This window comes from Malurus melanocephalus, unplaced genomic scaffold (genome assembly GCF_030028575.1).
Source record: "Malurus melanocephalus ecotype Western Australia unplaced genomic scaffold, MMel_1.1 scaffold_20, whole genome shotgun sequence".
Classification (NCBI taxonomy): domain Eukaryota; kingdom Metazoa; phylum Chordata; class Aves; order Passeriformes; family Maluridae; genus Malurus; species Malurus melanocephalus.
In genome coordinates this window covers 1,332,733-1,358,924 of record NW_026623252.1, presented here as the reverse complement: position 1 = coordinate 1,358,924, position 26,192 = coordinate 1,332,733, and the positions used below count along the sequence as shown (strand labels likewise).

Below are 26,192 nucleotides of genomic sequence, written 5' to 3'. Positions count from 1 at the left end.
ATTATGAAACAACTGCTCCTATATTACTCTAACAAGTATCTTGTTCCATTTGTTATTTTATAAGAAAGACATTTCAAAGAAGTATTCCATAACATAGAACTGTGTATTTCCCAAGTATTTTTCATTAAATCTATATTGAAAGCTCAGGAAGAATACTCAGGTCATAATCATATTTGACAATGAAAATGTCAAATGACAATGGAAATCCATCTTCCAACAGCCAGCAAACAGAAAAGGGAATCTGGAAGTTACATTTACTAGAAGACAAATTTAAGTTCAAGATGTTTAAGACACTGTCTCTCCTTTTACTCACCTCTAGCATTTAATTAAGCCAATGCTGTTTCCATTACATGGAGACATGCTCTTAGAAAATGTGGAACTGAACATGGTACGTCTCTCCACTAAAGTGTCTTAAAAACAATTYTGCACTCCGCTCATCAAGAGGAAGGTCAGGGGCTCCTCCAAACTCTCACAAGGCTCATGTCTGTTAGACCCCCTCACCTGGTGAGACAAGCTGTCTCCTGAATCATATGCAGCAGCTACAGAGTATTGCAGAAAACTGTAAAAAACGAAGGTCAGGACAGGATCCTGAAGTTTTTCACCAACTCTTTATAGTGTACTAACTTTGTCACAGCAAATTCCTGTTAATTCAAACAAGCACATAAGGAGCAGCTAGTCACTGTCAGCCCTGTTCTCCTTGTCAAGGATGACATCAGAATACACCATCTCCAGAATCGCATCTCCAGGGAATTCTGTCTACAGCATGGTTCATTTACCTGGCTCTAAGCACTGACCTTTTGGCCATTTTTATTTCCTAGCTGCTGCATTCCCTACAGCTTACACCATCCCCGATCTAACCTCATCATGGTAAATAGTCACAGCCTGTTCTCTGCACTCAGGCAAAATTTTCATCTGCACTGCTTCATTTGGCCCAACTTTCCTCAATTTTGTTATTCCTGCCTGAATAAGCTATTTCTATATCTCTGCATGACTTTCCTTTCTGAGTTCTTATCTCTATGAAATGTCTTTTCCACTCCATCTCCTTCGGCACCTAGGAAGGCTACAGAGACCTCAGCAGCTAACCTGTTACAGATCACAACATCCCTGCTATTTACCAATTTGTTTCAAAGCAGAACACTACAAGGATCTCTGCTCTGCCCAGAGGAGCAGAAGAAAGATCATGTTTTCTACTGTCTTCCTCCTGATAATCCAAGCAATCTTTCCTTTTCRATTTGTAATCAGCACTCAGAAGTCCTGTGGTTAAATGCATGATCTAGCACAATGCAGCACAACCACATTACAAAAGACCAAGAGGAGACATGCAATCACAGGGGCTCTGTGGAGAGACATAATTCCCCACAAAATACACAAATCATGTGCCTCTGAAACACAAGATGTGCATGGGGGCAAGAGAAGCGCCCATCTCCCAGCAACTCACCAATGCACCCTGGTCCACTACTCACTGGTGGAGAAGAGGGTATGCAGCAATATTTTTTAGTTAAGGGAAAATCAGAAAATATCTCCAGAGGAGTGCAAGATTTAAACAGAAGAATTAAAGACAGCTTTAAGCCAAACTGGTGAATATGACAGTTTCCATGCAAAGAGTCTATGAGATTATTATTGAGACACACCAAATTGACATAAACCTTCAAAACTAAGTAGCTTACTCCAGATGAAATAAATCAGAGCTGAAGAAATTAGCCTTTCTAGAAATGCAAGCACTGACATTTTTACAGGCTGTTTCTCAGGATTTCACAGCTAAAATGTTCTGTTCAATCTGCCTGGAAAACGACCCAGAACAATGTGACCTGACCAGGACCCAAACCCTTTCACTAGCATACCACCATTTTTGCTTATCCCCTGCTCCAATGCATCTATTTTCAGACTCATAGGGCAGGTAAAAGCCCTCTGAGATAGGCTGCCCTTATGATAGTTGGTATGAAAAACACTATGTGGGCTTACATCCACTGAGGATCCCTTCATTATGTCTGCACCTGCAAACACAAAACTCAGACTTTCACCCCATTTCCCTACGTGTTTCTGATTCCACACATGCCATAACTGAACTTAAACCCAAATGTTAGTTTTCAATGGCTGTATATAGCTAATTAGGGAACAAATACTGCTTCCCAACGAAGGCAGACACAGTCTAATAGAGGCAGGGCAGTGTCTACTCTGCAGCACTACAAAGAAGAATGCACTGACCACCCCCTTAACCTTASAGCAAGGGTTCAGCCTGCACTGACCTGGCTGCAGGACTGAGGWCACATTGCCCACTCTGACAGAAGGTTCTGCAAAATGCCAACACCTGCTATGGCTATAAAGGGCTCCGTGCAAGAGGGAAATACAGGAATTGCAGACAGACAGCAATAGTTCCAGACCTGTAAAGCTAAGCTTAGGCTATCCTGCTCAAAGACTCTAAATAGACATTTAAAACAGAAAAATATCCCACTGCTTTTTAAAAACTTCTGGACCAATGCTCTGTCATTCCACTTAATCTAAATATCCTTCTCTTTTTTGTTCCCCCCACTKGCCATGGCAAGTTTTATCCACAAAGTCATGCACTTTAAAAATGCCCTGAAACCACAAATCACAGTTGCTGTGCCCAGACACATAATTCATAACCACAATGAAGTTGTTTGAGGCTTGCCTAGTCTCTTCTGCACTGACACTAATTCTGGCTTGCCTAGTCTCTTCTGCACTGACACTAATTTTAATCTAAAGATTAAAAATGAGGTGCAGATTGCTTCACCTGCAAAAATACTCTGTAACCTTGAAGAGACCTGCATCTTCAGTCTCAGCTTCATTCCTTAGCTGCCCAAAGAGATTACAGCTTAAAACAGACTGTGTCATCTACATCAGTGGCCAGCGTCCATGATCCACCCTACAAATACTGCTCCTAAAGAGGAGWGCTTGCCATCTCCAAAACACATCTTCTCAATGAGAAATACCAGAAATGCTTCCACACACAAGAGCAGCCCCCTTGTGCCAGTCAGGTCTTTCCACAGCCATAAGGACTTACAGAGGAAGTGTGGGGGAAGTGAGCATAAAGGAAACCACATGACACAGAACAGTTTGACTCTGGGGGTACCAGCAGCAGGAGCTGCATCTAGGGGTCTCCCATTTTCTTTTGACTGCTCTCTAGCCTTTCCAGCCAGGAGTAACATAAGCACTCAGGCACTCATCCATCAAGTCCTAGCACAGAGCTGGGTAGCATGACTGGCAAGCTGTTTCTATTTGCACATTTGTTTTTATCATCTTCCTGAATGGAGGGTTTTGCCTCAGTAAAGCAGCCAAGAAAACACAGAGCTGCTTCAGCTGAGATGCAGCAGAACACACTTGCCTAACCTCAAAGAAGGGAGAGAAAGAAGTATTTTCCTACACACACGAATATGCTACAGCATTTCTCTGAAATGCAAATTATTCTGATCTTAATGATTAGCAGTGCTGTAGGAACAGTTAATGATTAGCAGAAACAGACCAAACACTTCAAACTCAGCTCTAGATTTTGTTCTGAAATATCCTTTATATGTAAGGTGCTCTCCCCCGTACTGCATTTGTGAAAACAGAATCTCTTTTGTCTATTCACTGAGACATCAGAAAAACATTTTTTTAAAAAGGGAGGGAATTGCCCATTATGTGCAGAAACAAAAAAGCCAAGTTCTTGCACTAGTGTTGTGAGACTTGCTTCTTCCATCTCACATAGTGACAGATGAACATGGAAAGCAATTTCCCATTTTGTTCTGTCAGCACATGGACATCTAATAAATCCGAAGATGTAGAAGACATCCAGAAGGCTTTTTTCTATTTCTTTTGGTTGTATAATTACAGGACATAGTTACAACACTCATGCTAATTCCCACTCTGCTCCTGAAGAAATTAAAGGCAAATAATGTGAAAAAACACAAAAGATACCAGGGAAAACACAATTGCTACATTTGTGTAAATACAGAACATCTTTCAGGTGTCTGGCTGGCTGGCACCAAATCTGGTGACATTCTTTCCAGAATGTCTTGATTTAAGTAATTCATTTGCTTAAATGATTTATCTGCATAAGACTGTGAGACACCTGACAGCAGGCAAAAAGCAGTCACATCAGCAGGTGCTGCACTGATCTCAGGCCTCAGTGCTGATTATCATAAGCAGAGATGCTGATACTGAGGAGTACTTAATTGCCTGTTCATGGCCCCCAAYTATTTTCCCAGCTCCAGCACCTCCTTCTCTGCACAAAAGGCACATTTTTTCATTCCCAGAAACAGCCCGCCATGGGATGGCAGCCTGGGCCTTCTGCAGCGCACACAGTACGCAACAGCACTGCCTGGGAGCAAACATGCCAGACCCTGTTGGTAAAATTTCTAATTTCTAAATTTCTAATCAGGAAGGCCAAGCTTGACACAGGGGATAGGTCAATACCATGGAAAGCAAGTAGAAAGCATGGGGTCATACTGCTGAGTGATCTCTTCCCAAACCTTAGCACTKAACCAAAGCTGAGGTTTCTCAAAGCCAAGTCCTTGCACCGTATCTGGCTGTTTCAAACTTGGTCAGCATTACAYTCCCAGACAATCTGAGTGGCCTAAGCAAAAAGAAAGCAAACCTTCCACCATATGCTCGCTCTTACTGCCAGACTCCAAGACCAGTACCAGGCATAAAGGGTTTCCTGTTGCTATGCTACAGATGTTGTTCGGTATCCTCATGGTGTATTTCTGAGACTCAAGAGTCTGTTTTTGCTGGCTGTAACTGCATGTTGGTGAAGTCTATTGAAATCAATGGAACTAAGCAATTTCAGAGTCAAAAAAGCATCTGGCCCTAATGCTTCAAGCCTTCTAACACAAACACAACTTGCACAATTGCATTCTGACATAAAAATCTTGAGCACAGCCATCTTTAGCTTCAGCTCTTGCTTATTATAAAAATGCATAATTGTTAATACAAAACACTGACAGAATGAATCAAAATTGTATTTAAAAGTCTAAGCGTTCTAGCTCAGCTCCCAAAGCCCACATAAGAAACACGTCTTTGCATCTGCAAAAAAAAGCATCAGCTTTTCATCCAAAGCAATACTACTTGGTGGGTTGAAGTCCACATTTTCTCCTTCTGAGCACATTGTAAAATGTCTCAGATGCATGCACCCCTACTCTAATTAGAAACAAAGTACAAGTTTATACACTTTATATCTACCCATACTGTTATTGTTTGCACTATGAAGTTATTTCTTAGAAGCTAGATCAGGATAAGGTGCTAATTAAGATGTACAGCAGAAAAAGGCACTTTGATGGAAGAGACAACAAAGCACTGTGTCAGGCTCAGGAAACTGGAATCTGACCCCAGGGGGAATCACAGACTTACCTACTTACTGCCTGCACACAACATTAATATCTTAACATTCCTCATTTTCTCAGACGTAAACTGGAAACACTAATGGAGTCTCCTAGTGGAGACACTTCATACTTCAGSATGAGCTCAAACTCATTTGTGACTCCTGCATCTTTTATATTCACCTCTCATCCCATCTCACAGCAAGATTTTTTGTGCAGGCRCTATTCCCTGGCTGGTGTTTTCCGAACCAGGTCCAAAAGCCTTTCTCAAATGTAAACATTCAACCACAAGGAGCCTCACCACCTGCCACCCACCTGGCTCCTAACMCCATTACACATATTTCCATAATCTTTTCTAAAGAAAGATCATATTTAGTTCCGCAGGTGCCTCAAGGGAAAAAATCATTAACAGAAGCTTATAAAGCACTGGATCTCAAATGCAGCATTGTTGTGATGCACTGAATTTCCCGTTTTTCTGAGATTTTGATTCAAATAGTTGCAAAGAGCAGTCTGGGTGCAACAATTCTGTCAAGAACTTAATAATTTGACTTCTTGCCTACAGTTCTATTCCACAACTAAATCTCTCCTAGGACTGCACTTAAAAACTAAGGATTGGGGTTTTCACATTTTCAGTCACACCATTCCCATTGACTCTTACTCAGAAGATSGGCCTTTGGAAGCTCAGCTCAAAACAACCACAGCATTAAAGTGTGAGAAAAGTGCATTTATAACAATGTCTGGCAATGTAAAGCACCACATTTTACAGCATTTGGATTACAAACCTATGTGATGGAGAAACACGTTAGCATCAGGGCATAAGCAGCCCTGTCTGCCAACAGTGGGTAAATACAGACAACAGAGACATAGATGTCAAAGAAGTATTTTCCTCTTTTTTGATAAGGATCAAAACATTATCAGGTCCCCTAGAAGCATAGAATTGATCTTGATTATATTAGGATTTGAGACACTAGTTTTAACCACCTTGGAATTACAAAATTGACAAAGCTATTTCAGCTACAAACAAATATCCAGAGATGTCATACAGGATGTATGACTTGTGTATTCTTAAAATTATTAAACATGTTTCATTCATACAAGAAAATAAACAGACAATATATTAAATATTATTTATTTATATTTATTTTACATATATATACACATTGTATTGTTACAGTAAAAAGGAAAATCAGTTCCACACAAAACCAATTGGGTTTCACATAGAAATTTTAAAGTCARTAACTCCTGCCTTTATACATTGCTCATACAAATGAAGTGAATTCTACAATSCACCTTCAAAGCCTGAAAATCAAGAATTTGGTGAATGGCTTCCCATTAATACCATATGCTGCCAAGGTGAGAAGCAACACTAAAGGAAATACTGTACTACCTTTAGATAATGAGGGATGTTTATGCCTGCAGCATTTAAGAACTGKAAGAAAAATAACCGATTCTTGCTATGACTGTAATCTCTTTTTTCTCAGGATGTCAACYCTTTTCTCCTMCAGACCTGGCCACACCAGGAAACCSGACATTGCCTTTAGGCAGAGCATCAGTGAGACACTTCATATGACCCTATCAGATTGAATAGCTTTAACCTTCTGTTCTTTTGTTACTGGTACCAGTAGAAAAAAAAAATTGTGACCTTATGGGAGAAAGACTTTTGACATATCACTTACAAAATGTGTCTAGAAACCTGTGAAGACGTAAGAAATTGAGATAAAAATCTATGAACATTATTTGTCCGTAGATTTGTAGATATTATGAAATCTATGAGTGGGGCTCTAGAAAAGCTTCAACCTCTGAGTGCTACACACACTGAAATGCTCTCCCCATACCAACAATAAAAGATACTGAGGAGGTAGAGGCATTACAGACACTATTTTCAAAGGCTTAATTTAAGTGAAGCAAATCTTGTAGATAAAGACAGTATCTCCTACACCTGGGGTGCAGGAGGAAGAAACACACCGAAGAAAGCTTTCAGGAATAGAAACTTTAGTCTGGGTCTTCACCATTCACCTACAAACTTATCTATTTTGCCTGCTATATCAAATAATACCATAAAAGATGTTTTCTATCTCCAGTGAGACTTATCTTGCTTATTTTAAACCTTTCAGGTTAGAATTAAAGGGCATAACATCTTTTCTACCAGACTGTCTCAGAAGACATCATTACTGCATATCTACTACCACTGCAGTCAAAAGCAAAACTTCTACTTTTTGCCCTGCAGAAGGATCTAATCAAAACTGCTCATGCTACTRCCTTCCAGCCTCCTGGTGCTGTATGCAGGAGGTAATAAGGAATGTGTTTCYACCCCACTGAATAAAATAAGGTTAAGAAGTATTGTAATGGCCTACTAGATGGTATAGTAATTTATTCCACATAAATGAATGGCATCTCAGAGTGCTTGAAGACTAAGCATTAAGTAGAAGCAGATGCTTGCAGTTCTACAATATGCTGTTTGCTTAAAAAAAAAAAAAAAAAAAGTTGTGTGCCACCTGTTCCTTTCATTGTTTCTTTTTTTTTTCTGAAGACACTGCTAGCAATGGAATCAGTCATTAAAAAATAATCCACAAACATTTGGTTAACTAACTCGCACTCAGGAGCTACTGTCATCAGTAAGAAAAGTTTCCTCAGACACTCCCTCAATAAATACTTTGCTGGTCTCTGGGCTCACATCTGGTGTTTGGTAGAATGTTAACCCAGGCATCTGTTATTATTCAGGAAATTCCATCTTTATACATCATACATGATCTCGGAGAATGAAAAGTAAAGTGGCCCTTAAAAGAACACCTATTTCTCTATATTCATACTCTCAGGCTTCAGATTATTTGAGCAAGTGGAGCTTGAACATGTAGTCCAAATGCCTAGATGCACCTGAAAGAGAACTAAACCAACAACCCAGTTCTGCTGCTGTGCAATACCAACATATTTCTGCTGACTTCAGTAGAGCCACAACAATGAGAAATCTGGTCTGTTAGACTTCATATTAAAAGAACACTTGGTTTAGCGTCATATGGGTTACAAGTGGCTTGTCTGCAAAAAGTCTAGACACCAYCTTCATTCAGCACCTCACACTTTTTTCCTCCCCTATACACGACTTAGGGTTCCCCTGGTCCCCATCCTACCCGCAGATTTGGGGGAAGAAGACATCATGCCAACACCTTTCCTGCTTTTCCACATACRAACACAGGGAGCATCACACAGGTCTGCAAGGCCACAAGCTGGGGCTGGTTAATGTCACAGTTTGATGGCCTCCATCCTGAACTGCTGGAYGCAGCCCAGGTCATGTATTTTTCTAACTCAGCAGAGTGTGGCTGGAGCACAGCCCTCCCACTGCCCAGGGCTGAAAGGATTGCCCACTGAGAGTGCAAGGCAGCATGCTGCACATGCCACCAAAGTGCTTCTGGGGACAAACACCAGAGGAGAAAAGACCTCTAGGTGGAGAAACTCTCTCTGCCCCACACCCTGCTGGAGGACTCCTTACAAGAGAACTTGGAAAAACAAGACAAGGAGCACTTCGAATCAACAGCAATGTCGGTGGGTCATTCTGGGGCAAGATCAAGTTGCTTACAACTTCAACATCAACAGTGAARGCTTAGTCTAAATAGCTTTTGCCTCACATGATTCTCTCTCTACAGTACTTAACAACCATCTAACCAAAGGATGTTGGATGTGATGTCAACACCTTCAGGAGTGTCTGGCTTTCTCTCTTTTTTTTTTTTTAATTTTTTTTTTTTTATTTTAGCACAAAGAGAATGTCATACAGAAAAACTGTTACAGAGAGAAATTAGGGCCCAAGGATAACGTCCTGCTTTTTGACCATGTGGACTCCTCTGTATCACACGTGACATTGCTCTCCTCAGGAATTTCTACTGTGGAAGCAACTTGAACCATTGAACCCCTTTACACTTTCTGCTCCTAGCAGTAACATAGGAGAGAATGGTAATGGTGTGYACATATGAGCAGCTCTGCACAACAACTTGAGGTGCAGAATCTTACACTGGGAACTAGAGAACCAGTATATCCCTGGTATAATGAAGTTTAGATTTCTCCAAGAGATCAGGTGCCTTATTACAATTGTTTATTTGCTGGGCTGCAGCAGATCACTTGTACAAGAGAAACAGCCCTAAAGACCAGCAATTTAAAGACAGAAGTACAAAATACTCCACAGTGTAAGTGGCGATCCCAGTTCTTGTATTTATGAACAACATAAAGGCAAATGTTCATCTAGCTGCAACTGTTTATAGGGCTTCTAAGAACACCAGATCACTCAGTTCTTTCATTCTATAGAGAACAGAGGCGTCCAAAAACCAAAAGCTTTCTCTAGATTCAGCAGAAAGAGAGAGGTTCTTCAGGAAATGGCTCAATCACACATGTCCTTCCCAGCACTCCTGAGATGCTCATCTACAGGCTCTGCTCTCTGCAGGAGGAGAGAAGGGTTAGCACACTGCTTGCAAGCAGTAATGACATACAAGTGCCTAATGTTAGCCCAGGAAATGCAGGTCTTTGGGCTTTTGATAAAATTCTCTTCCATTTTTTGTTCTACCACATGGAAATTCATCATGAATTAGTACAGACTTTGGTACCATGACATACACTCAGGTTGTTCCTGTGAAATATTCTCAGAAGAAATAAAACCATCTTTTTGTTGCCCTTTTTTTTCCCCAGATTCTCAGTAAAACACAACAGCTGTGATCACATTCAATATTTTCTTTTAAGGATTTGGGTTTTATTTCCTTTCAAATGTGAAAAATCAGGTAATATTTACATTCAATACATGCTCAAGCTTGCAGAGACAAGCCTGAGAAAGAGTCTTGCTTTCATTCCTTTGTGCAAGATACACTGCTGTCTGATGAGCAAGAAGGTATTTTAGGGCAGGTCAGAAAGTGATGCAACAGAGAGACCAACAAATGGGTGAACAACTTCTCAGTGCCATTACATGGGTTGTGTGCAAGCCTAGGAGACGGTTATAAGGAAGACTATCAAGACAAAAAAAGAGAGCTGAGCATGACCTGCATGTGCTTTAGATTCACATGGAGAAGACAGAAAGTGAACAAAAACTAATGAAATTCAAAARGTTTGAAGTGTTTAAACAGYCTTGGTGYAGGACTGCTCCTGTAGYCTGTAYTATGTGTTCAGCTTACTAAAATGAGATTTAGACAGCTGATTATTTAATTGCTAGGTCTTTTGCTCTCCATTTATGCAAGAACACAACTTCTACTCAGAAACCGTGAGAAGCTCAAATGCAGCTGAAAGTACCAATACTCCAGGCACCAGAAGAATTGGATTACTAGTCACTCCTAAGAGCAGACAGGAGTTTACCTACCCCTTTCAGCTGAAGCTCACCAACCTGCTCTGAATTTCCTGGTTACATGCATCTACTGTGGTAAGTCCTGGGTAAGAACAGACAGTACACTCAAACYCTGCCACAAGACTACTGGAGCTCAGACTAGCACCACTGATGCAGAATGAACTCTCCTCAACTTTCTAGTTGCTATTTGCAAAAGAGCACCCATCTAACAGCTTTGTCTACACTTTTAGGCCAGATCCTCAGCTGCTCCTTCCTATTGAAGGTTTTGGATTTTGCCTTATTCCAGCTTTGAAAGACCTGTCTCTTTCTGATCATTTAACTTTTGGCCTAATGATTCACATTCAATGACATGCAGAGGCTGATAAGAAGCAGCTAAAAGAAGCATTTTGTACTCACTGAAATCAAAGCTWGAYCTCTTCTCACTGGACAAACATTAAYACCATGAGCAGCACCCTGACASTTTCCATTCAAGAATGATGACAACATCTTGATAATGTTGATAAATTCTCACACCTCACCCATTTCTCTCACTGCAAGAGGGGAGGTTTATATGACTGTGGCAATTTTTTTAAACATCTTGAGAAATACAAGTGGTACTTCTGCATTGCAGCCCATCAGAGCTATAACRTAGTATTTCAGAGCTGGTGACAAGCAATGCACTCTGAAATACCCAGCAGAGAGATTACTGCTTTGCACTAAAATATTGCCACTCATTCTCTGGCTGTGGACACATACTCCAGAAAGACCCATGCCTTCACACAAAGGAAAAAACTAAGGCCTCCAAGAGAGAAATGAGAGGCTGCAGTAAGAATAGCAATGTTGTGATCAAAAATTGTGCCCCAACACACAGATGCAGGCAACACATGTCCCAGTTTCTACTCCATTTTCCACCCCAGAAAGAAGACAGACAAGAACCAACTAYAGGAAAGAAAAAAAAAACAAACCCAGAACAAAATCCAACTTCATTATGAGTGTGCAATGTCACAGATAAACCTGTTGCTTGAAAACGTCACTTTTCTTGAAAGAGGAATGACCAAGTAATTCTTCTTCCAACAACCACCAGATAAAGTGAAAATGGGATTTACCACCTCTCTTTGCACTGTTTTCTAGTTGAGATGTTCAAATAACGAAAAGATGTCTGTACCCATTACACAAACCCCACTCTGAACAGATAATACCTGGAGTGCAAGTGGGAAGTCCTGGGATCAGCATTTCTTTGCATCTATGTTGTGTTACAAATTTGCATATTCCATAAACAACCTCAATAAAACATTTCAACAAAACAGAGCAACGAATCATCAAATAAGGTGAGCATGTGGTGACAGACACACAAGTAATCAGTACATGTTGCAGAGAACTTTTTCACCAACTGTGAATGCTAAATTTGAAGTGTGAGAAGCAAAAAATGCCAAATCACAGATTCAACTTGCAGTACTTGTGCTCAGCAGCAGCAGCTTTTGGATAGCTCAACTTGCATTGCCAGTAAGACATTTCCTACAGAAAACAGACATCKACACAAAAAAGTTGGCAAAAATCCCAATGTGTTTCTATTTTCACTTGTTTCCACTTCTGTGCCATAAACACCTTCATTGTACAGCCCACAAAACATACATATTTTCTTTGTTTAAAACACCATTACAACACATAACTCATGTACATGCAGAYATAGGAGGAGTCCTTTCAAACTATTTGGGTTTGTTTGAACAAGTCCCAGAGATTTGTTAGGCAATCCATCCCAGTCAAGTCAAGATTCACAGCATTTCCAGGGCCTGGAATGATTTATATGAGATTAACAAAAACAGAAGACCCACCTTGTCGTGTTGTTGTCACGCTGTCAATCACAGGATATTTTACCTCAGGTTTCCACAACCTGAAACAAAATAAAAGCTCTCAGTCAATGGCAGGTATTAAAGGGAAAAGCTTTCATTTCATCACATGAATTAAAGACTCATGAATTGCAACATGTTAATAACATAATGCCTTCCTTCCCTTTTRGTAACATGCACAAAGTTACACCAAATTCTCCTTTCCAGTGACTAGAACCTGCTTGCCATTACAGCTTATCTCCCTCTTTGTGCATCAGATCTTACAGAAGAGCCCAGGCCTTCAGAATATCTGTTCTCCTTTAATGTGAATATCCACGGAAAAGCTGATTCCTCTGAAGCACAGGCTACACTATGATGTCCGCTAGGATCAGAGTTTCACAGAAACAATTAAACCCCTTTCTTCTTTACAGAAAGGAGATGATCTGAAGGCAGAAGACCTTTCATGTATCTGGATTCACWGGGGATGATTTGACAAAAATAAGAAAAGCCACTAACAGCAACAGCCTCAGTACAAGCAATCAGCAAACAAACAACTAGATAATACAACCTAATTTGCCAAAAGCTTCCTTGTTGCTAGGAATCTCACAGTYACACTGCATAGTAACAAATTATGTGCTTACAAGCTGCAGACTAGACTGACRGGACCTATTAATTCAGTATCAGGTAACGTGGTATCATGTACCACAGAGCGCCTGAAACACTAAATGCTGTTATGCAGTTACACAGGAGAATTCTCTGGTGCTAAAGCTGTTTTACTGCAGGACCCTGGGCGTGTCCTTAACTGCTTTGTGCTTGGGTTATGAGCCATATCTTACTATTGGTATAATATCATCACAATGGCATAACTGAGGTCTAATTACTGCTTTGCAAATCCTGGGAATGGCTAGGCAAGGGAGAAGCACCTGCAAAGCGCAAATTGTTGGCATTTACAAACTACACTGAATTGCCCAAGAAATAAGTACAGACTTCGCTACCCAGCTTCAAGTCAACAGCCAACAAATGGACCATTTTCCAGCCTATCATCTTCAATCAGAATGCACTCTCCCTGCAGGACCAACTTCTGCAGAAATATGGGTAACAAAACTCACAGCTGAACAAAGCTACTTAAGACACCCATTGCTTCACAGGGGAAAGACAGGGAGAAAATAATAGGAATAAAATAATAATAGGAATAAAAGCACCTTTCACTTTTAGTGAACTCTGCTATCTTTCCCTGTATCCATACATATAGGGGTTGTCACTGAAAGCAATGGGAGTCTCATCTCTGACTTTACCAAAGCTGGAGAAGAAAACATTTAATTTCACAGAAAGGTAGAGAAGGACAGATCCAGAGYCTTGCCAAAGCTAACAGGAAGCAGTGGCTGAATCACGAGCAGAAAGCAAGAACCCCATCCCTACTGCCTTCTTTTAAGCATGGGGCAATTTTCCGAAAGCAGAAAACGTCCACTGCACACTGCTGTCACAACTGAGGATGAAGATGGAGGTGTAACAAGGAGAACTGCAGAAGGGAAGTCAAGTTCCACTGTTTCTTCTTTCCTCTCATTACCAGCAAATGAAAAGTCAGTTCTTACAATATACTGGCCAGGCGTGGTCCTTATTATCTTTGGTTAATTCCACATGTCTGAGAAGAAAATCAGCTCTAAGCCGGTTAGACTTGCTAAATGGGATTTGTCTAAGGTCCCACCCCCAGGTGCAGAGTCATGCACCAAAGATCCAGCATTCTTTAGGAAGATGCTGCTTGTCCAGACACTGTTAGTAATGGTCAGCRAAACACAACCACGTAACAGCTCAAACATAATATTCCCCTCTTGAGCAAAACCACACTCAGTACCCCCCAGCCTCTGAGGAGCTCCCAGTAAACATGCAAACCAAGAGACAAGGAGGAATGGTACCAGAAGGATTCCTGTTCYCAAGCTTCTGATAAGTAAACGATGGACAAGCACACAACCCTGGCATCTCCAGCAAGCAGAATTTCTATCATTTTCACAGCTTAGTCCACAATTATTTACTCCTTAGAGATGCCAATCATCCTATCATCTGCAGCCATCATAAAAGAGAAACAGTCTTGTTGCTAAAATGGCCATGAAACACCAGACACCTATTTACATTTCTACTACAGTTACACTCAGTTAACTCTGTTTCAGGAACATCAAAATTTTCCAAATCACAGCCCTGACTCATGCAGCCTATGGTGAACACCTGGGACACATTTTGGAAMAGACTACTAATAAAATACCATGCCAACTTCTTGACTCAGAGAAAACAAGATTAGCACTGTGACATGTTGGCATTTTGACTTCTGAATACTTGTTGCCTGATAAAATCAGGAACTGTCTTTAAAATCTACACTGAAGAAAATTATCTACCCCTTTCCTGTAACTACAGAGGCACTTGCTAATGCTGTAAGCCTTTATATGAAGTCGGTGTTCTGCAAGGAGTCACACTGACAGTTCTGGTTAGCAAAGTCTTCCACTARTTGCTTTCCAGTAACATCTGACAGAAAAATAAAATTGTCCAGTATTTTCTATATTTCAGTATACATTTGCCCCAAGAGATGGGCACGTCCTATAAAGATAGCTGATCTTATCCAAAAAATTCACTGACAAAGCTGGACACATCTTCCAACACTCTGGGGACGGTGTTCACTTCAGAAGATGGAGCTGGTTTGGCTAAAAGAGAAAAATGATTGGAAATCTGAAGATGGAAAATGGATTGGGTAATGGTGAYCATGAAATGATAACATCAACTATTCAAATATAAGGAAGGAAGAACTAGAGTAGATTAAGTGCAGTCAACCTCAAAGGAAAAAAGATAGATTTTATGCAATTTCACACAGGTCAGCAAGGCTTCATAGGAGGCCAAAAAAGTGCAGAAAAGTGCTAGAAATGAAATAAAATACAGAAAAAACCCCCTATTTTACAGTAAAATACAGAAAAAACCTATTTTACAGTAAAATAATGCTGGGGCATCAACCGACTACAGTGCTGACCAGAGAAATATGTTTAAAGAAGGGACTCATGTACGTAAGTGAACTTAAGCAGATGAAATCTTACTACAAATTATTTATTATTAAAAAAAAAAAAAAACAACCAACAAACTAAAACAAACCACACATTAATGAATCAAAACACTGACATTGTGAACTCACAGGAAAGGAGGGAAGTCCCAGAGCACTGCCTGAAGGCAAGTACAGAACCACCAATCACCATAAAACGGAAAGAGGATGATAACCACACAGGGAATTGGAGACCTGTCAGCCTAACTCAGACTCCCTAAACAAATTGTGAATTTATTATAAATATCTGAAAGACAGCTAGATGACCCACATCAACAAATCTATTTCTGTAAAGAACCAACCAAAACAAACTGGTCTGACCTAGTTTTCTGTCACAATATAGCACATTAACTGAGAAAGGGCAGCACATATGTGCTAAGTGTTTAGGGCGTTGAATGAGTGCTCAGGGGGCTAGGGCTTTTCAATGCTTTGTGTGAGCAGCCACAAGAAAACACTGAGCTGAGAAAGTCTGCAAGTATTTCATCACATTCAAAATAATCCAAAATCAATGCCATGAAACTCACTGATGGAAAATGCTGTTGCACTGCTGCTGCAGAGGCAGCAAAAAGGAAATGTTTCCACACAGAGCTTCATCCACCAACACCTTCGTTGAGTCCCAACAGGCTGAGCCCAGGTACACAACACTGCAAGCCCACATTCCTCTATGCTGTGCTGACTCTTAGGTGGAGGCAGGTCACACCCCACAATAAAAGCAAATTGAACAACTGCATATTCAGCTTCCACTGAATAGGTGGTTCCTAACAGGTTTTCCAGAGCTCTTCTGTCAGAGCCATTAACCTCATACTGTTAACTGCTGTCTGACACACAGACATGCCTTAGCACAGGAGATAATCCTACAGAGTATAAAGCCAGCAGTTGTTCAACATGTCTGCATGACTTGCAAAGGCGATTTAGGCTAATCTAACTAAATTAGGAACCTTCTGAAAATGYAAATTGCCTTCACTAAACAGTCAAAAAGAACAAGGTAAACAGGATGGATATATCTCAGGGAACYTGCTTCCACAACTTCCACAACCAAGGTCTGCATTGTATCTCTTGCAATTTCTTCCAGCCTTGTGTATTTACCTTTCTTTGATCTGATCACTGAAGATAATGGACAGTCCAAGACTTGGGTTGTTCGCCTCCCTGCATGTGATGAAGATAAACTGCAGGAGGTGTGGCTGCACTCTGAAGGCCTTGGTCCTGGAAGTACACTCAGCTAAATCACAYTTTAGCCTGGGGTCCACATTTGAAGCCTATTGGTTCAGCAACCTGCCCACTGCAAAGTCTGTGCAAATGAAGAATAGAATAATCTTCCATTTCTTTAAAAAGACAAAAATTTCAAAGCTCCCTTCATCTCTAATTGACTGAGACCACTCCTCATCTATGAGGAATGAAGTGCTATGGCACTTTTTGATAGCCTCTTACCACTTCCAGCGAAATGGAAAGTTTAATGAGTTCTAAAACCCCCAGAATATTTGAAATTGTTTACACRCAAGAAATTAGCCATGGCTCAGAACCAAAAAGGCAGTAACAGAACAGATCTGTAGGGCACCTTTCCTGCTGCACAAAAAAGGAGCAGGGATTCAACACTTTTAATGGAAGCCGAGAGCCTGGTTTTCCAGGAGCATGTACCTTTTCAACCTTAATCTGCCAGTTTCAGGGACAGGAATTCACACAAAAAGTACACTGAGCACTGTCGGTATTTCTGCAGCAACAGAGCCTCAAAGCTTCTGTTTGTTTTTTTTGACTGATCCTGTTACCCATTTTTTAATGCTTGAATACATTTTCAAAGGTGCGACACAAAACACTGCAAGAGTACCAACAGTGCAAGAAAATACGCAACAAAGTCCTGACTTTCAAGAGAGATCAGTGTTGTTACCACTGCTCCTATTCAAGTAATTCCTTTATCCTCATAACATGTTACTTCTGATAGTATGAACCTCTAAATTTTTAATTGTTCCCTACTCTCATTCACAGGCAATGTCTTCCTCATAGCAATTCTGATTTCCAGGAGTTTATTCCATTTATCCAGTAGCAAGTAACATTAAAGCATATCCTTTTATTACCTTCTCTTTTCAATTTATTGGCATCAACACTAAGAGTTAATGTGGTTTGGAAGCTTTCTGGARAAGAATTGCCTGAATCTTTTTTCTYCTTCCATCCGATTTCATACTCAAAGGCCTGACTCCTAGCTACGAGAGATCAGCACAGCTCTACCAAAATGCCAGAAAATGCCACCAGTTCATGGGAGCTAAGATCCATTTAGAACACTTGTCTCAGTAAACCAYAAAGGAAGTTATTATTTTCTCAGTAGTGATGAAAATATGCTTTCTTTGCTTTCTTCTGCCGAATCTACATGCTCCCATTCACTCCCTAAACAAAACCTCAAGTGTTTCTCCCGTTACTCTCACATGTGGTTCTGAGCCCATTAAGTCAATTGAAGCTTCACTACTGACCACCACTTTCCAACCACATTACCAATCATGAATTTTCAAGAGAATGTGTTAAATGTACAGTCTCCCTTTCTCCTTTACCGGCTCCTATTATTGTAATGYACAAACACCTCCTAGTCTATAATCTTCACCTTCCCAATTCTAGTACCATACAGCAAAGGATTAATTATCCAGTACAGAAGGGTTACTGAGGCACAGAGAAATTCAGTTATTTATTGCAAGTTCCCTATAAAATCTTTGGAAACATCTACAGACCTCAAGTCAGACGACATCCATCACACAGTCTCARCTGATGCTAATAGTTCATGTCAAACAGACTCGTGGCAGCTACACAACTTTGAAAAGTCTAGAAGCAGCACTAGTTAAGGTTTAATAGTTTTTAAAACCCTCTTTCAATACCACCATAGGCAGCTTCCTTCCAACAAACATCAAATAAAAGAATATAATGCAAAGGTTCAATAACACAGAGATGAGTGACACTCACTTCTAGAAATCAAGTTCAATTTAAGGCCTTCATATCAGAAATCAATGAAAGTTCTTCTTGAGTTTCTACATGTCACACGCATGAAGGATTACTTTGGGGAATCTTATTTTAATTAGGTAGCGAACCAATTCAATTTGTGGTGAACTAAGCATTTAACACTCAATTGGGATGATACACGAATCCTGAATAAACTAAAAGGACTGCCATTCCAGACAAGAAAAAGTTAAAAGAATGAACTCTTCTGAGCAGTTTAAACTGCAGTTTCCTGATGCAAAGTTCAGACTGTTTCTTTTCCAGCCTCTACCCAGGTTCTGGTAACCTACCCCCCTCACTGTGCCCAAATTACTCATACAAGGCCAGAGCAGTGACCCCAAGCAGCTTCCACTGGATACCTACATATAAAGTTACTCAGATTTAAATTTTTKTTCCATCTCTACAGTGGAAGTGCCCATCCATTTCACTGCAGAGCTCTTAAACATGAATTCCTAAACATGAGACACAGCAAGGTAACTGACTGATACAGAAAAGTCAGTATTTTCAGGGCAGTCTTACACAGTTTGCAGAAAACAAAAAGAATTAAGACATGCTCTGAAAATACAGGAGAAAAGCAAAAACACCAAGTGACTGTTCCCAAATGGAGGAACACACACTTAATGAGGCAAGAGTTCTGTGGAAACAAGTAATAATGTGATCCCGTAATTAAAGACTGCTTTGTAATATGTATGCAAAAGGCTGTCACAAAGACTGCACAAACACCCTTTATTCCAGTATTTCCTGAAATKAGCCATTCGACCCAGCAATGGTAAAAGGTTCCTTTAACAGCTTTTTTGGTCTGTGATACATCATCTAGATGTAACCGAGGTCAAGTGCATTAAGAATCTGTGTAGCATTTTGTGCTGCAACATGACAAAAGAGGCACTGTCTGAGCTGCAAGGGCTGACCAGCACTCMTTCTATCTCTACAGCCATACTAGAAACACATGTGGAAGTGTACAGAAATTAGAATTCATTCAAAAACTTTTTTAATAAATARGGCATTTAAATTCTGAATAAAATACATAAATATTAAGTCCTTGGTGGCCTCCTAGACCATGTACAAATGAGAGTGGTATCACAGAAACAGCTCATTAACACTACCCACTCAAAAGGTTAGTAGAAAAAGAAACATCATAGGGCTCTCTGTGAGCCTTACCAGAGAGACCTAAGTTACAAGTAACAATGGCAATCTCATGCAAATCTGGCTTAGAAACCCCTTTTTTTACAGATTTATTAACTTTTAATTAATAAGCACAAGACCAATCTAAGTTTTAAATACTCATTCCTTGGGAATTGACATTATTTCTATTATATTTGTATTYCAGTGAAGGAAGAATGCACTTTTTKCTTTATTAAAAGSKCKGACACTCAGTAACACAATTAATGAGTAGTTTTAAATGTTATCTTCTTTCGAAACCCTATATTCATGATTGGAACACTGTAATTATAGGTGCTGAGTAAAGAGCTTGTCTTGGTACATTTCAACATGCTACACATGTAATTCATCTTAAAGGTTGTTTTCAAGATAGAGATTTTCAAAGGTTCAAATGGCTTTCAAAATGGGGATTTTGACTTAATATGTACTGGTCACTCAAAGCACATACTCAGAAAACTGCTCTAAAACCCCTAAGCTGACCACTGTGGCAACTATTCTATAAGCAAAAAAAGGAAACTGATCTTTAACACAACAAGCTGTGATCCTTGAAAGTAGTCTCTTAACCACTTAAACAGCCCTGCTAACTTCAGTGGGTCTTATCACATAACCATCTGTAAAATCAATACATACCAAGCACAGAGCTGAAGGGATCCCATTCAACATTTCCCCTACCACGTCTTGGTTCTGGAATAATCTCTTTGATAGCCCTTTTTTTAAGGTACAAGGAAAATACTTGCGAGCAAGCAAGTACAGCTGCAGTATTAAATTAGAATAAACTTGCCAGAACTCTAGACAACATGTTGGTTTGAGACAGGGAAGTGTTGGACAGTGTTAACCTAAGGACATAGATGGAGGCCACTTGAAGTCAGGATCCACATGGAATAGAGCAAAGCATTTATAAAGCTGTGTGAGTTCTGGTCGTCAGTATTTAGGTGTGCATGGATGGATGGATGGATGTGTCTGCATGTATGTGTCTACATACATATATTCATAAGAGTAACTATGCAAACTGATTTTTTTTAAGCAGGTAAAAATGGAAAGCGGGTGGAAAAAGAAAGGTAACAAGGAGATGAACATGTAAAGAGTAAATACATTAAAAATTAAACATCCTATTCAATTGTAGCAGGTTCTACAATTACCTTATGAACACTGGTTCCTACAAGCACAAGACTGCCACTGAATCAAAATTACTGCTTCCACGGTGAGATGAAACCAAGAGAACCGTTGATGTGAGCCTTCTGCCTCGYCAATTGATACAGGCAAGGCATGGAACCATGGATTTCTCTTTTTTTAATCCTGCAGCATAGTAACTGACAGCGAGTCCTTCTGCAGTGGCTGAAATGCACACTATCTCAGGAAAAAGCCTTGTGCTGGCTGCCGAAGACYGAATCATGCGAATCATACCGATGAATGCTGATGTTGACACTTCAAGGATCACAAAATATTCAGTTCTACTCATTAATCCTTTAATGCTGGCTCCCATCAATCACAGAGCCTACTGTAATTGCAGGTTTCAAAAAGCACCAGTAAGATCATAAACAGACCAATATAGAGAACAGCACAACAAGAAAAGGACTTCAGATGCCAAATCTTTTCTATGGAAAGCCTAGTGTCTGCAATTTACTCATAAGCATTAATGTCAAACCACAAGCAGAATTACCTGCATGTGGTTCACAGAGGTATGATAAGCCAACAAGCTGCACGAACATACTGCAAACATAAATCATTTCCTAGGTGCAATAACAGTACCTGAAGTTAGATATATATACCTCAGATTACAAGGGCMGAGTCTGAAAATTTCCCTGCTATCTGGTTGCTTGGACATTTGCACCAGGGACACAGCTCTGCTGCTCAGTCTGTCTATAGCAGCTCACTCGGACCTGCCTGAAGAGACCCAAGAAGGCATGGGAGCTGCAGAAAATATGACTTAATGACTCTGCATTTTCACTGCTCCCTTCTACACATGCAGCTATTTTTTCTCTGCTACATACAGCGAGCTTGCAGTTCTTCAGTAAAGAATTTCCTCCTTACTGATAAGTTCCATCATCCAATTTTGAGTTTCCATCTGCAGWATACTGGCTTCATGTTTCAGGCTTATCCCTCCCTTTCTCCCCTCCCAATTCAGTGTGCAGCCTTCTGGAATCTCTCAGCAAACTAGATAAATCAATTCCTACTACTATCCTTTCATCAGTGAGATATCTCATTAGTGAGACATACAGTGGTTTTGCGTAGCTGGACACATTTGGTAAAGACTAAATGAGGCAGATACTCTCTGGGATATGCAGTCAAGAACCTTTAGGGTGTCAAATTGYTTGAAAACTAAATAGAGCAAATAAATATATGCTCTTCTGTCCAGGTGTTAGGATTTTTCCCACTTCCTCCCTTYATGTATTAAGTATGTGAGATCCTACTCAGACATACAGACCCCATGTATGAATATATGGCCCCTCCATAAAAACATGGAAGCACATGTGCATGTCAGGTAACCCTGATATGGTTGTTTACTCCACTTCATGTCAGTGCTAAAAATCAGCTGTCTTTAGCTAAGATAGCCAGTGCTCAAGTACCTGTCACCATCCACCTGGACAAACTACACTATTCCAAGACTTCCCCCTAAGGTTTCCCTTCTCAGCAGGTTGCTCTGTACATTTTCCTCCAGTTTCCCACTAACTTTTTGCAATCCTCAAGCACCTTCCCTCTACACCACTTAAATATTAGTGCTGGTGTAAGGCCAGCTACTTTCATCCTTGTCAGCACCTTTTTTCTACTGCTTCCAGAAGTCCTGAGGAAGATGTAAGCCAAGTGCTGTAACAGTGGAGGGCACTACCATCACCACCCGACAGATAAGGCAGAAGAACTCCGTGATTTCTTTGCTTAGCTCTGACATTTCAACYTTCCACCTTACAAAATTCAAGATAGATAAGCACTCATAGTTCAATACAAAAATTGCTTTCCCCATCAGCTGACTGCCACAAAGGCCTGCCATCCATGGCCCTCATGCAGACAGGGGATRTACACACTAAAGAGGCAAAATGCCTGTGCTATAGCCCTACACATAACACTGCATAGCTCTAAATACCCCAGAGGGCTCTTTTGTACTTGACCACAGAAGAACATCCAACAGAGCAAATGACTGTGCAGCAATCGGCAAAGATTACTCAAGTCAAGTGCACTCACAGTTTCAAACAAGGGTACATTGAGTTTCATGATGTCTTATGGGCAAGGGTCTACTTTGCAATRTCCCTAGCTCAAAGGCAAGTACAGCAGTAATGGTAACTGAACCAAAGAAACGGATAATTCTGCCATAAAGGGAGAACATTTGGTAAAAGCTGAGTCAAAAGCCAGAACATCACCAGTAAGAGAAGCTTCAGCACCCACTGTTAACTGCAAGTCTCTTCAGCACTGGGGATAGATCTCATTAAGCACAGATGAGTTACTTGCCAAGGCACAGAAGAGGATGCCACCACGATAGCATGGCAGGTCTAACATGGCTGCAGCAGAACAAAGTGGAGCTGCAGGCAAGCACAACAATCAACAAGATGTTCAGCACACCAGAGCTCGTTGTRTGGCCACAGCCTGTGTGTTTTCTGTCATTCCCATTTACTCAGAAASTACTTGCCTTAAGAMAAGGCACAGAAYCAAAGCACAACTTYCCACCTGAGACCGTAAATAAAACATCAGCCAAGGTAAACGAGACAAGCAAAGAGAACACACCTCACCATCCCCATCAGGGAACATTTTAACTTGTCTTTTTCTTGAAGAATAAGAGATGGGTAAATAAAAAACCCTAGTGGTTGCTCAGGATTTTAYTCATTTCCACATGTCTTATCTTTACAATGAAACCATTTGCATCATYTTATACAGTATTAACTCTAATGATATGAACTRATGGCTTTGCTTTCACCATTCACACCTGTCCAGAACATCAGTTCTGGTTACTAACCAACACTTGAAATATTCACCTACATATTCTATCCCTATCTCTGAATCATGTGAATTATTCAGCAAGCTGCTACAACAAGGATTTCTTTAGAGAAGATCTGCTTAACATGGCATAATAGGAAATCCATTAAAATATGCATTTTCTTGTCAGATTAGAAAATAAATTGATAAAATTACACTTGTTTTCCAAGATAATGGATGTGGTTACGCCAATTGTTTAGACATCTTAGCTTTAGGGGAAGAATTTCTGAAAACACAGTAGCATGTACAGACCACAGAACACAAATGCCTAATCACCTCTCAAAAAAAAGTACACCTTCTAATATTCTGTGCCTTTTGAAGAGGGTAAGAGGACTAGCTACACACAAAATATGACCCAGAAACTGGGTCTTATAAAACATATTCCTTCATCAAGCAAAACATAAGCGATTTCTGCAATTAAGAAGGAAAAAGCTAAAACATGCTGGTAAATTGTGCAAAGGATMTTTACCTTGCATGTACCTAGTTTGGATGATCCACTGAGGAGGYAGCACACACACAAATAGGTAYAGATATAGAYATAGCTGGATATACATAYGTATATATATGTACACAGACATACCTCAAACCACAGTAGTGGCTGCTTCTCTCAAGAGCCATGAGCCAGATATCCTTCCTGCTGCTCCCTTCATAGAAGCCTGGAAAATCCTTGTGGATTTTACAAGAGCAGAGATCGCAACTGTCCAGCTAAACCTACAGCAGCAACTTCTGGATGACTAACAAACACACTATTACTTGAGCCAGGGAAAACTCTCCTGAAGCACAGTGGAACCCCAAGTTTTCCACTTCCATCACACTGTGGATAAGCAGAGCCACTCTGGCACAAAGTCACAGGCWGTGGGAGCAGGCCTGGCCTGTGGCCATGACAGTGCTCCATGGCACAGAAGAGCATCCTGCACAAAGCAYGCAAGAAGGAAGCTCCCTCTTGGAGCAACAGCCTCTGAAGGAAGATAAAACCGAAAAAGTGGTTGTGGCATGGCTAATCCTGTAATCAAATAAACTTTTAACAGCTCTCTGGTGGCGCATGATGCTGGTAGAATTATGCAGCTTCTGTGAAAAACTGGAAGTTAAATCTGCTTTTCTTCTGCCATTTTGTGGATAATTGTACTCTTTAYCTTGCAGGCAAAATACTTCAGTTTTTCTTTTTAATACTTTTAYGAATTTTAAAGCAGCAATCATCCAGCTTAAAAATATTGTACTGGTGATATTTATCTTATTAAGGTATTTAACACAAAAAAAATGTCCTTGGATTTCATTCTCTCATTAATACCTCACCATGAGTTTCCAGAGCTTTGTCCTGCTACTAAAGTAGCTGTTCCATACCAAAACCCAGACTTTCAAATTACCTAATTTTGCAGGAAAGCATACACACATGAATTATGCTCTACAGAGGGAGGAAGTAGAGCCTATAAATTCTATAYGCAATTTCCAAAAGAGAAATTATATTCAATATTAAACATTTAGATAACAGCTAAGGAAAAATAATCAGAATAGCTAAAGTTGCTCACTCAAACGGCATGTTACAAGGGAAATAAATAATTTACGTATTATGTTCTATTTGACAATAACGTAACAACATCTGTGCTTCCAAATATCCTTGTAAAAAAGTATACAATATACTTCTCCTTCTGCAAAGGCTAGGGGAAAAGAAAATCAAGTATCTCAGTATTTTCTTGCTGTAACTAAGAAGGCTAATTAATGGAGCTGCCTTGGCAGCTGTCATAAAAATATTACCTTTTTTGTTCTTCAGACATGTTTACCACATATTTACATGTTTGAAACTSATAAGCAAACACAAGAAAATGAATTTTTTGATAAATTTAATTTTATCATTATAAATAAAACAACCATGGGCACACACTCTTTTTCAATTATGTCTTGACTGCAGATAAAAACAGGTAAAGCCTTGAAAAAACATACTAGATAAATACAGCAAAAAACTTTCCATTTTGAGTCAAGTCTCCTTATCCTTCAGGGTTGCTTGATTTTCTTTGACCAGACRCTGAAAATTYTGGAATTTTAAACCTTGCAGACAGYGTGCAAGTARTTCAGGAGAAACAGAAGAAAAAATTTCCTCTAAATTACATTAGTGAAAGCTTGCCATCCTTTTCAGTGTTTGCTTATATTATTTAAGCCATCCTCACTGTAGTACATAAAATTAAAATTAATTTCTGCAACAATGTTACATGGTAACATTTAATGAAGATATTTATTAGTATCTGCTGCCGCAAAGAAGAATTTATATTACTAGATGAATTACAAAATACTACTTTTGAAACCTGTCCATCAGACACAAATGTTTCAGATTCTCTTTTAAATTACCTCCTGTAATAACATGACAAACTCTGAAAACATTCCCAAYCATTTCAATTTTGAGCAGATCAGATGTAGATCTTTGCTTTCTATTTTATATTCCACTCCTAGCAATTATTCCTGAGATCTTGAGTTTCCTCAATGGAAATCTCTCCCTTTCTTTTCTTAAACAYATCACAGTTTTAAAAGGAGATTCTATCTTCAAACCATTACAGGAGTTTCCTTTGCAAATAGCAGCTTTCTGGGGAAAGGCATTTTAT

The 26,192-nt window shown here is 39.9% G+C and overlaps 1 protein-coding gene across 20 annotated transcripts in view; it reads right to left on the bottom strand.

The window, feature by feature from the left end:
- The window catches only part of MAP2 (microtubule associated protein 2), a 215,016-nt gene that overhangs the window by 162,385 nt on the left and 26,439 nt on the right, over nucleotides 1-26,192 (bottom strand). For all 20 annotated transcript variants that reach the window (XM_057389853.1, XM_057389847.1, XM_057389849.1 and 17 more), the window contains exon 2: nucleotides 12,438-12,496. The gene's annotated coding sequence lies outside the window, so the exon portion shown is untranslated. The remainder of the gene's footprint in view (nucleotides 1-12,437; nucleotides 12,497-26,192) is intronic.